Source organism: Zootermopsis nevadensis, unplaced genomic scaffold (assembly GCF_977971745.1).
Source record: "Zootermopsis nevadensis isolate Lab colony 2312 unplaced genomic scaffold, Znev_1.0 Znev_ptg000002l, whole genome shotgun sequence".
Taxonomy (NCBI): Eukaryota; Metazoa; Arthropoda; class Insecta; order Blattodea; family Termopsidae; genus Zootermopsis; species Zootermopsis nevadensis.
The window spans coordinates 12,874,211-12,886,861 of record NW_028259134.1 but is presented as its reverse complement, the minus strand read 5'-3'; the positions used below and the strand labels follow the sequence as shown (position 1 = coordinate 12,886,861).

Genomic DNA, 12,651 nt, shown 5'->3' with positions numbered 1-12,651 from the left:
GTCATTTGCTGGTTTCATTCCATACAACCTTCGCAAGAACATTGTAATGGAATGCAGTTACATTCAGAAATAAAGGTATGGAATAAGGAATAAGGCATAGGGCAAAGGAGGAAAAATATAGAAAAGTAACCATTTCAACCATCTTCAGTAGGACGAACCAAAGACTCGTGTTTTAATGTAAGAGTATATAACGGTTGTACGGGACTGTACTGAACCAGTAGTGTGTATTTTATTCTGTTAACTCTGATTTTTATTATAATAGGTAATTGAATTGAATTGAATTGAATTAGCAAGAGTGTAGTCAAAGCATTGGGTATCCTGCCTTTACTAACATATCGTTATTATGTCATGTATGGAGGAACATCATCAAATTGCGAATAATTTAGTGTTCAGGTTTATAGTTCTAGAATGTTAGGTAAGATTTAAGGTTCTCATAGCAGCGAGATAATTCTTCTGGGTTGTTGCGCCGTGTACTTTCATATATGTTTACCGACGTTTCAGAGATACCTGTTGCCTGAGGCAGCAAACTTCTACCAGACTACACGACGCAATATCATAGAAGAGTGGTATTCAACCATTTTAGTTCGCGTACCCCCAGATATAATTTCTCTTCAACTTTGTACCCCCAAAGTTGTTGGTGTATAATTCAAGTAATACATAGTATATAATCTACATCTAAAATAAATTAAATAAATAACATTAATGATTATTCAGTGTTTATCATAAAATAATATATATTTTTTAAATTTCACGTACCCCATAAGATGTATTCGCGTACCCCCGGGGGTACACGTACCCCAGGTTGAATACCACTGTCATAGAAGACAGCAGCTTTCGCCGTTTATTATTTTATGATTCGACATTTTATATAGAACACGACATTGAATTAATTTTAAGCCTATATTGTACAAAACTGTCTTACATGATTTGCTTTATAAGTTTTCGAGCTGTAGGTTTGTTTAATTGAATTTGTAAGACTTACACCAATTAAATATGACGAGCCGAGATTCAGTTCCTGCGTATATTATTCTGAAGCCAGCGCTTTGCTCCGCTGCAATGTGCGTAATTTGTCCCGTGGTAACAAATTCAAGACGTGCACTCCGCCACACACAGAAATCAACTGAAGTAATTAAATGCACTGGGTTATCTTGCTAGGGTACATCTTGGCTACTGCGCTACATACACGAACTCTTATCGATGGTTTAAAAAAAAGTTAAATAAAACCTTAGTAATCTGGATTGCTGGGTTTTCGGACTTCGACCATCGTCTGGTGTTATAAGAATACACAACGTTTCGACTGGACTGGATCTGCCCAGGTAGAGGTCTTCAGGGGTGGTGAAGGGAAAGGACAGTTAATCTGTGGGGTCCATCAGAATAAGCTAATCTCAATCACTGGACAAAGTCCAGAAACCTAACAAACCAGAGTGTAATTACACCATCGTCACAATCATTCAGAATAAAACTTTAGTACTTTATAGGAACAGTGTTTGGTTTTACGATAAACTCTGACACGCCTTCCAGAGCAGATGACCCTTGCATTCAACCAACCAGGCTTATCGATAGTTGATTGTTGCAACAATTTCTGAACTCTGAGATTGAACAATCTGAAAAATGTAAGAACTGAATATCTGAAAGGAAATTATTTTATATTTAACCTACTTCTTTCAGTAATTCCACTAGTATTAATATCTGTTATACAGTGTTTCTGAAAGCGTCAAGAAACGTGGATTATAATTCTGTGGCTAAGAAGAAAAACCTTTACACATATTTCTTCAAAACAAAAATTTCAAGTGAACCGGACAGCCTCTAAATTACTTTGTTTTTGTATTTCCTTAAACACAGACAAAAAAGTTTCAAATGAAATTCCTTATTTAATGAAAATATTTTATTTAGGCCTACTTGTAGAGAAATAGAAGTAAAAATATGGATTTCATGTAAAGTATTGTTTCTTACTGACCGGGAATTTCGCAAATCAATTTCAGACTAGAACTTCTAGTGCAGATCCCAAATGCCAAATACCAAATTTAGTCAAAATCTTTCTAGCAGTCTTGGGGTTTAAACATGCGAATTGTGGATCGACACAACTGAGTCATAATGCGCTCATTTGCAGATTGCGTGTAAACATGTATATTTTTAGACATTGTTCATTTTCTTAAGCCAGGAACAAGAACCAACGACCGAGGCCTTCCTGAAGAGTGCAATGTTAAATAAAAACAAGGCTTATTTGCGAAGGGGTTACATTACTTCTCTGTGTACCTGCGGCCGCTAACGGGCGCATTATCAATCCCCCAGATGATACATGAGCAAAAGTGCAGCGGTGGCGAAATTAAATTGTCAGATGAAACACGCAGGATTTAGAGAAAAACCAGTCTCACTGCCAATTTGTCCACCACAGATCCTACGTGGACTGTCCTAGGCGCGAACACGCTCTTTCGAAGTTATGTTTTATTCGTTTTGCTGAGATTTAAATCATAAAGTTTTAGGTCCTTGCACGGGGGCACGAAGTCCTAACCTCGCTCTCCAAGTCGCCATTCCGGCCCGGTAACAAACAAATCGTATCTAAAGGTCACTCGCGCGCACGACACCGATTATTATCGTTAATAATGAATGACGTCATGATTATTAGAGCACGTCAACAAAACAATTAGAATGTTCGGGTTTCACGTCCTTGGGATCTTGTCAGGCTCTTTCAGTTTGGTTAACCCGGCAACAAGAAATGTGCATTACTAAGTCATCTATACTGTGTTAACGATGCTGTAGGTCCTTCATGGCGCATCTAGCCTTAAGAATAGTTGTCTGATGGAATTTATTTCTACCGACGCCTCACGTCGCACTGTGGTGCATGGTTGTCTTTTGGGTCGTACACTGAATTGTAATGAAATTACGTTTCCTTCGTCAGTTGCCAGTGTTAGAAATTTTTTATTAATAGTTTACTTCAGAAGAATAAAGTTCTATAGGTATATACTGCTTCAAAAACATGACTATCATACCTACTTTTAAGATTATCATTAATCTATTCCCTAGATATAACAGTCTAACCATTCTGCCCGATAATTTCCTAAACTTAATGTTCTCATTACGGAGATACGATATGTGTTTTGCTAGAATGGACAGTGTCCATTTGGCAGGGCATACAAGTGTACAAATGCTTAGAAACATGGAAAGCCGAACTGTTTAGAATGTGTTTAATCACATTCAATCCAATAATTGTATGACATGAAAGTTCGGCTGCGAATTAAACTGCATTCGCTATCTTCCTTTCGAATGCAAAGAATAATGAACCTGTTACATAGATTGTACTTCAATTTCTTCATACAAAAATAAGGTTGATTGGATCATATGAGACTTATCAACACAGAACGTTCAATAATGCCCACGCCGTTTAATATGACAGAACCACGTGGAAGTGTTGAAAATCATATTTAATGGTCGTGTAGTTTTTTTACATAACGTGTGAGTTAACATAAAGAAGACTAGACTATAAATATTGAGACACAACATGTCTGTTTAATCAACTCATTCGATTCGCCGATAGGAAGGGTTTAATTAAATTTAGTTGTTTCTTATTTTTTTATTATTTATGAAAGTAGCAAGCGTGAGCACTTAAATAATGGATAATAACGCACGATTACATAAAATGTATTTATTTCATAATGTGGGTAGAAGTTTATCTTCCTGTCTGGAATTTTTATCTGTACAGTTCGGCCAGACATTGTTTGCTTTGGAAAACGAACATTTGGTCGTTTCAAAAATTGAATAATCAGGATCCAGACCAATTGCTTACAAGAATTTATTTAAGTAGGCTGTTTATTGTTCCTAGGAAGCCGGAAAAGAGAGTAAAAAGAACAAAGAAAGGAAATATTCCAGAGGTAAGGAATATAAAAATGAAGGAAACAAGAAAAATAAGAATGAAAGATAAGGAAGGAAGAAAGAATGAATGATTTAATAAAGGAGAGAGAAAAGGAGACCAAAAACTAAAGAAACTAAATATACATAAAGAAAATAATAACGTAAGATAAGAGCGAATGAAGGATAAAATGTACATGGAACCAAATGAACAAGAAAACAAAGAAACGAAGGACAGAGACAAAAAGATAATAGTAAAAGAAGCCCTTCGGAAGTGCAGAATGACTTCATGGACAATTTATATTTGTGAGACCCCCTCCACTTGAAATAGAACTTCGCGTTTTACAGTTTACAATTTTATATTAGCGTTGGAAGTAGTGCGAAGGATTTAGAAATGTATGGTGCCAAGAAATGTCTCGAAATTCATATTTGATCCACCACTGATTAACGAGTCTCTCGTCTTCACTACTAACATGGCGTCGCACTTTATGAAACCCTAAGTTCATGCCCGTGTTCACAAGAACCCATGATCCACGTTGATGTTCATAAGTCTAACCTGGTCTAGAAAACTGGTCGGCGTGACAGGCAAACGCAGAACAAGCCTCGCATCTCTTCCAAAACTCTCCTTGAGAAGCCAATAATATTTTAAGTCGTTCAAGAAACTCCCAGAATTTTGTGACACCGAAGGTTCACATGAGCCAGCCACTGGACCGCGTCCTGAATTATTTTATTCAGTTCACATTCTCACGTCGCATTTGTTTTAAATTCAGCTGTTTGTTGTCAACAGTTATTTCTCTTGATGACGTAATTTATTGCGCTGTTATGTGAATTGCATAAAAGTACTGAGGGTACCCCATACACATAGCAAACCATAAGCTCACCGTGCGATCTGCGCCGTTAAATATCAAGACACACCAGATTACATTCAATCCGAAAAACTGGACAGAACGTTCCTTTTTTTACCCACACAGTGGAATATAAATGTCTAATGTAATTTTATCAGTTAAATATGCTTATTCAGCTATCACGAATTAGGTTCGCTGCTCAGTTACCATTCGGTATTAACTTCTGAAACAATGCCACGCCGTAGAAAACTTGGTGAGTCTATCCTTGGATGGGGAATGTGTCTGCATCAAGGCTTTTACCTTCATAGAATACAAAGCTGAATAAAGGCGGACATATATCCAGGCACTGAGTATGATTCAAACCTGCTTTCGTAGTGTTCAAACGGTAAAATTAATTTAATCTATCACTCAATTATTTAAACCATTCAATATATAAGTCAGTCAGAGCGAGGCGAATGAACAATAAACGGGACTCCGCCCCAGGCCGAGATATGTCTAAATAATACATCTGAGAAAGAGAACACTTAACGTTTTACATGCTCTGCTCTGGTTTTCTGGAATGCCTCACTAGTGGCCACTGGCGTCAGATATAATTTCGTTTCAGATCATCATAGATTCTAATTTGTACCAATCACTGTTTATATGTTTGTTCTACGTGTTCCTTGATGGGCATGTAATCTGGAAAGTACTGTTTTGTGTAATCTTAATTGCCCTCGGTCATCAGGGTCAATATGCTTAGTTAAACAGTTCTGTGACCTTTCTTCTATTATCGTAAACTTCTTCATGAAGTGGACTGGATTGGAACTCATTTATTTTTGTGATTAAATAGATTTCAATGCATCCTGTCTGGATTTCATAAATTAGTGCGAAGATTGCAACTCATTAAAATTTTGCAGTGAGTGTCACATGCAGACACCCGGTACTACACGATTTTCTACGGAGTTGATTTCTTGAGACATATGAAGCAGCTCAGATCAATACATTTCCCACCACCTGTCTAAACTGAAGGTCCATTATCGCGTTCAAAACATCCGGTTACTTGGCCCTATCAGAGCCAGTTAAATCCAGTCTACATTCTAATAATTTTAATATTTGTGTGAAATATTAACCTTTTATGTACGCCTGTCTCTCCCAGATAGTCGCCAATCTTTAGACTAAAATTCTATCTGTGGGCTTATTTCTCAAATATACCCATGTGTGCTATATGCTCCCTGCTTCATTTTACTTGATTTGATCTCCCTAACAGCAAAAACTTATCTTACTTTGTCTCTTTTAATGGCCAAATATTACTCGCAACACCTTTCTCTCAAATAATACAGAGACAATACACAGTGTCCCATAAATTCAGAACCACAGAAGAACGCATATTTTCCAGGAAGAATTGCTGAAAATCACGTTTCCAACCTAAAGTTTTTTTAACTTACGATGAACCATGAGCCGTTACGGTGCTACATTATTATCAATACGAATTTTTCTCAGTCTCTCCATCCAAATAACGACATATTACTTTAAATTAGACAACTTCCTTTCACAAATTTTTTAATTTGTTATCCGCTACTCACGATCTTATTCAACGCTAGTCTTGAGTTATGGAAGTGTTATTAAATAAAATAAAAACGAAAGTGAAAACACGATTGTGTCATACGCATTTTTACAATCGATATATCATGTTTTACTTTGTCGTTTGATAAAACCAAGTTACGAAATACACGCATTGCGTAACAATTCTACATTACCGAATGGCGCCATGACATCGGACTATCTGGGGTCAGTGTCCTTATTCGTGGACAGGGAATCTGGATGGGTAACGAGAATTTCTCCTTTCCATGTACCCAAGTTAAATGCCGTCTGTAGTCAAAATAGTCGGATCTAAAAAGAATTTGAAGTGTCTCGATAGTTTTTCTCAAAGTTCTCTTCGAAGTATTGTAATCGAACTCTGTTTATCCGTTCTCAAGATGCGTGTACGGGCGGACGGTCTGCAGGTTCAGGACCGTAACTAAGAACGTATGGATGTTGGCGTCATTATAAGAGACTGATGACTCAATCGCTTAAGAAGCAACTGTCTTCTTAAGACACTGGACTTATTTAACAACCTACGAAGTTATCGGAACTGAGAAAATGCAGACTATCAGAGCAGTGTAAAGTAGGCATACAATCAATACAAGAAAATGACAAATTATTAACAGAAAGTAATTTAAACATATGAAACAAGATTAATGGCGAAGGGATAACATCAAAATATCCTGGAGGTATTAACGTAGAAAACAGGTTTATACGGAAGTGAAGCTCTGCCTGTACATGACAAGGAGGCGCTTGTGGGGGTAGAGTAGGTTTAGCTCCTAACTTGTTCTTGACCTCGGCACTATAGAGGGGCGTAGGTGGGTGGTCAGCGTCATGCCCCAACTGGGCTTTACCCCCGGAGAATGGATCCCCGGTACCCACTGGATAGGAGGCTGGGTGGGCTCCAAGCCGATCTTAACGCAGAGGCCAGAAGAAGAATCTCGTGCCGAGCACTGAACCCCGGTTTTCCAGTCCGTGGTCATCTACTGACTGAACTGCCTCGGTTTCTGATCAGGCGTACCGACTAATGGAATGTTGTTTGTCCCAGATATTTTATAACGTCGCACTATTACAAATTGCTTGAGGAATTAACCCACTTTTAAGTTTTAAGATTTAAAATATTACTTTCGTTATAAGATTTTGACTTTTTTTGCCAGTTAACGATACATCAGTAACGACACTTTTCCTTTTTGTGTGTTTTCCCCTCACATTGACGTAAGCTTTGTTTGCGGCCCGGACTCTGAAGTGAATGTTGCCAATTAAAAGAACCAAGAGCAACTTTTCATTCGATGTCAAGGATATATCAGAATGTTTGAAATAACGTGGCGAAACTGCATGTGTACATCAATTATTGCCAACTCTGGGGTTAAAATTGCTCAAACCATGGGACAGACCAACTTACAGTCCATTTGCTTCATGAATTCAGGATAGAGACGCTTATGAACACAGTAATGAACATTCTGATTCCATAATGGGCGTGATATTTTGCGTCTTGATCATCTGAGGAACTACAGATTTATCCGGAAGTATTCTGTTCAGTGAGTAGATTACTTATAGCAAATTAATATCGGTATAGCCATTGTTTTATGAAACCACAATTCGTATATTTTCTCTCTTCAACATTAAAGTGTGAGAAACGTCAAGGCCTACTTAATATTCGGTAGACCAAGATTCAAATCTTGGCCCAGAGACAGGTTATTCGAAGTTTTTCGTAATTTTCCCCAACCTCTCGATGCAAATGGACGGATGGCACATAAAATTAGCCCACAACCGCTTTCTTGCTCTCTAATTCATTATTTTTAATAATCCTAAGATGACTTATAAAATAAGCAAACAAACTATTAACACTATAAAAAAGACACTAGTGCCAAACGCGCTACAACCTCAAGAGGTCATCAGTGGCAATAGGGAAATTAATTCATATAATCAAAATAGTTTAAAATTGGTTTAAAATGGTTTAAAACTAAGATGACTTATGTGGGATGTTGCCTTGTGGTCTGGTAAATACTTACAGACGTTTCAGAGAAGCTTAGTACCTGATGACGGAGGCAGTAAGCTCCTCTGAAATGTCGATAAATATCTATCTACCAGACTACATGGCACAAGATTATGAAAATCAGTCTTCATACTCGCCGACGTGAGACCTGAAATCTCACATCTCACCAATGGACACTATGCAGTCTGAGATAGGAACACTAGTTAAACCACAAATAAATAAAATATTATCAATGCGGGCTTAAGTGCTACATTAATGTAGTTCTTAAATGCATACATAATCAATTCATTTGAATGATTCTTAATCTTTTTAAGACTGACTAAACTATTTGTTCAGCGAAAACCTATGAAAAACTTTCCACGTTTTTCTTAATTGCTGTATATATTCTACAATTCAGACGCAATGCTTGAAGGCCTACTTACTGACGTTCTTAAATATCGTCGATGCTTAACTAACCTTGGAAAGTGGTTCAATGCGGTTAAATAATGACAATTATCAATAAAGAACATATCTTCCCCGAATGTTTCGAATAACATATGGGACAGTTAGTTCATTGCCAACAGCTGTACAAATTTAGTGCCCCAACGGAGTCCTCCATTCGTTCCAGCACGAACCTTCGAAATAAACAGATACAGCATCTACAGAGTGAAGAACAAAAAGGTCGAATTGAACTTCGCGTGGGCACCATCTTAATAAACAGACTGCTGAAACGTAGCCGTGCTGGAAATTCCTATAGGACTGTTTTGCTGAGTAGTACTGAGTCAGTTTGTCGATACATACGTATGTTTCGACAAGGACATGCTACCTTTCAAACACAAGTTCAGTTTAATGTAAACAAACATTACTGTAACAATTACATAGTTGTTTGTTGTCCATCCAAGAGATACATACGAAGGACAAAAATTAAAATAGAAGTAAGAGAAATAAAGGATAAAAACAAACAAGAAGAAGAGGAAGGCGTAAGAAAGAGGGGAAACAAATAAGATGAAACATAATGGAAATATTGCACATTATATTTTGACCTGTTGTTCTGTGTGTGAATTCAAGTGGTCTATTCCTTTCAGAAATTCAAATTGAAAGTATGTAGGTATTTCTCGATGCATCCATTCGTGCCACATGCCCTGCTCATCTCATATTCTTTCATAATTCTAGTAATATTTGTAAAGCTCGTCATTACGCAGTTTTCTTCAGTCTCCCGTTACTTCATCTGGGATCCACATGTTATATCATCTCCCTTTCGCAAACACTGTTGTCTGTCGGACAGAATTTCTGATCATTTTCTTTATTTTCAGTTAAGCGAAGTTTTTTCTTTCATCTTCCCAATTTTGTCGTTTATAACGCTGAATATTCACAAACATTTAAATAATCCTTAAGTTTTATAGAACAGCAAACCTACTAGCAGCTTATGCTGAAAGAAAGTGATAGAAATTGGTTGAATTTTTGTTAGGCAGACTCGAACGAAATACTGTTACCACTCGAATGTTCGCCTGTTTCATTATTGTTAGGTTAGGTTAGGTTAGGTTAGGTTAGGTTAGACGTTGCTTGAATCCGTGGTCTCACACACAACGGTTTATGCACGTCTGTAAATTGTGTTTTAATCCCACCCAATAATTTTGACGTAAGCCAAACTGTTCTCCGAATGATGTAAATAGTTTTAACCTAACATCACTCCACACCTACTGAATTTGATTATTATTCTAAACTTGAAACATTTTAATCTAATGGGACCTTAAAAAAGCAGATTTAAGATGGCATAATATTTACTCATGTATTTGTAATATTAACTAACATTCATCGTACAACTATTCAAAAGTTACATACGGATCACCCACAAAATACACGCTACTCCGCAATGGTAAAATTCAGGCGTATCTATCAGCTTACCGGTTGGTGTGTGGCACCATGCGCCCGTTCTCCTTTCACGGCACTGACAGAATAACTAGATTTTATCTTTCTAGAATCATGACATACAGAGGGCAGCAAAGTCGATGTCATTCATTAGTAATTGTAGAAAGTAAAATTAAAATTTTATACACTTATTTAAACAAAAGCTTGATCGTATGAATAAGATACAGTGATTTAATAAGCGTTCATATTTTATAATGTAATATTCAAAACATTGAACATTAGTCAATTGTATACTATTTTCCCTCCCGCCTCTCTACCCCCTCCACCAGGATTGACATCTCTCGTCACTGTGTTAAGTTGTTCCTTCGGACTTTCCCATCGTTTAAACATAAAATTACGTTTCGGAAGCTAGATATTGTTTTGTGACGACGTAGAAAAGGACAGTAAAATTATCTGTTAGTCCCCTTGGCTAAGTTAGTCTGAAACCTGGACGAGGACCCAACAGATGCGTTTTTCTGTCCTTTTTTTACCTAATGACGGGAGTAAAATCAAGCTTCTTAAACGTTGCAGTTTTATAATATTTAGGCGATGGACAAAGTCCGAAAGAACAATTTGACAAATTATAATCCAGCAACGTCAGAAACCTTCAAAACTTCAACTGTCCCATTTTATTTCTTGTTTTAATGCAGTTAGACGAATACTGAGACAGCGTCGTAGCTTATATAGGCCACAGTCTCGTTTCCTAGTACTTGTAATTTATGATTTACATCCATCGCGAACGAAATAAATCTTATTATAATTATGTTCTTTCGTTCGTTCGTATAAACATAAACTATACGTTTCATCATTAAGTATACGTTCATGTAACATAAGGAAAATGCAAAAAATCTATAACATAAACATAGGAAATAAATCTTTCTAAAATATTGAAAAGTTCGAATAAGTTTATTTGTAAAAGTAATAGATTAAGATGACAATCACGAATATATTAAAGAGTAGACACAATTCCAGGAATACTATACTTGCTGAGGTTCAGTTCAGAATCTTTGGTCTTACAGATTATATATATGAACGATAGAATTGAAATCTAAGAAGACCAAGTTAATTTTTTCTACTGTTAGTGTTGTTCTGCGTGTGTGAGATGCATGTTCCCCTTCTATGTTGGTCGTGAACGAAAGGCTGAAAATTACGTATGGACCTCAGCAAGGGTCGGAAGAAGTCTGTAAGCCTTGTCAACAAATTTCTTTCGGGTGATGAAATAATGAAAAAAAAAAAATATACGAGAGAAGAATGCAACGTACATGGGAGAGATGATAAATTCATAAAATATTTTGGTCAGAATACCTCAACTGTGCTGCGAACACTTTTGTCTTCCTCAGCTTGTCCTGTTAAATGTCAGTAGTACCTTCGCTTCGTCCCATCTTAATTCAGTGTTTATAATGATTTTCGTTTCTTACTGGACACCATAAAACTTTTGTAACTGAATCATTATTGTTAAACACTGCAAGAAACTACCGAGCAGTTTTGTGAAACGGTAACTCGCTAGACGTGTATTATGAAGGTATCTAGTTGAAATCTAGATCGGCTCACCGTCTATTCTATTTTTTCGTAGTTTTCATCAGTCACTCAAACTGTTATTAGGGTGCAAGATTTAAGGTTCTGACGGCGGCAAGTACGAAGATGGCTGTCGTCTGGGTTGTTGTGCCGTGTAGCCTGGCAGACGTTTACCAGCGTTGATGAGTTATCGCCTTGATTTTGAAGACGAGGACCTCTGAAAGGTGGTAAATTCTACCCGACTACACGGCGCTACAACCCAGAAGACAACCTTCTTTGTTATTAGGGTGATCAAGGCATGTAGTAGCATGTACTGAAGAGATGAGAAACGCATATGGTAAGTTTTCTTGGGAACATGAAGCACTTGTGACGTGTGTATGGAATAATAATAAAATGGATCTTAAGCAGGGTGTAGTCTGGAGTGAATTCATTTGGCTTAGGACACCTGCCTATAACATTCACATAACTCTGTCAGTCCTCATTAAATGGAATCTGTAACTGGAAGCAGCAAGCAATGAGATTACGGTAACCTTGAATAGTGACTGTTATGAGGCACAGGTGTGGCCAGTTGGCGGCAAATACTTTCAGTTTAACATGGAGTAAATGCCCAGAAGGCAAATTGCTACTCAACAGATACAGCTCTTCTATTGATAAACTGGATACACGAAGTTAACCGATCAACCAATCCCATGCCTAGACTTCGAAAATGTGAAGCTGGAACTTCCATATTCCATGTTCAGACACAGACAAGAAGATTTTTGCTGAGTGAAATGTTGACATTCCCCTCAGAGACCCACACCAGTGGGTACGTGGACTGGCACCCCCGAGGTACCCGGTGCCTGGGGGTATAGCTGGACCACCCTACCTCCGGGGGATGTAAATACGGAGGTCTTGTCCTCCAGGTTGGGGGTTGGGTGTGGGGATGACAACCCCACCCTATAAAAAGCAACTTGTTACGAAATCAGATGAAGCAACTGCCGGATGGATTCTTTCACGACGGAC

The 12,651-nt window shown here is 37.5% G+C and overlaps 1 protein-coding gene and 1 long non-coding RNA gene across 5 annotated transcripts in view; one reads left to right on the top strand and one right to left on the bottom strand.

Annotated features, from left to right (window-relative positions):
- Positions 1 to 10,225, bottom strand: part of LOC110832223 (monocarboxylate transporter 9) — a 41,221-nt gene extending 30,996 nt beyond the window's left edge. The window contains exon 1 of one of the 4 annotated variants that reach the window (XM_087349791.1): positions 10,132 to 10,225. The gene's annotated coding sequence lies outside the window, so the exon portion shown is untranslated. Of the gene's footprint in view, positions 1 to 982; positions 1,143 to 10,131 lie in introns of those variants that run through there. The other 3 variants (XM_087349800.1, XM_087349795.1, XM_087349810.1) reach the window with 3 other exon arrangements.
- LOC110832215 (uncharacterized) overlaps positions 1 to 12,651 on the top strand; it is a 39,235-nt gene that overhangs the window by 15,923 nt on the left and 10,661 nt on the right. The window lies entirely within an intron of this gene.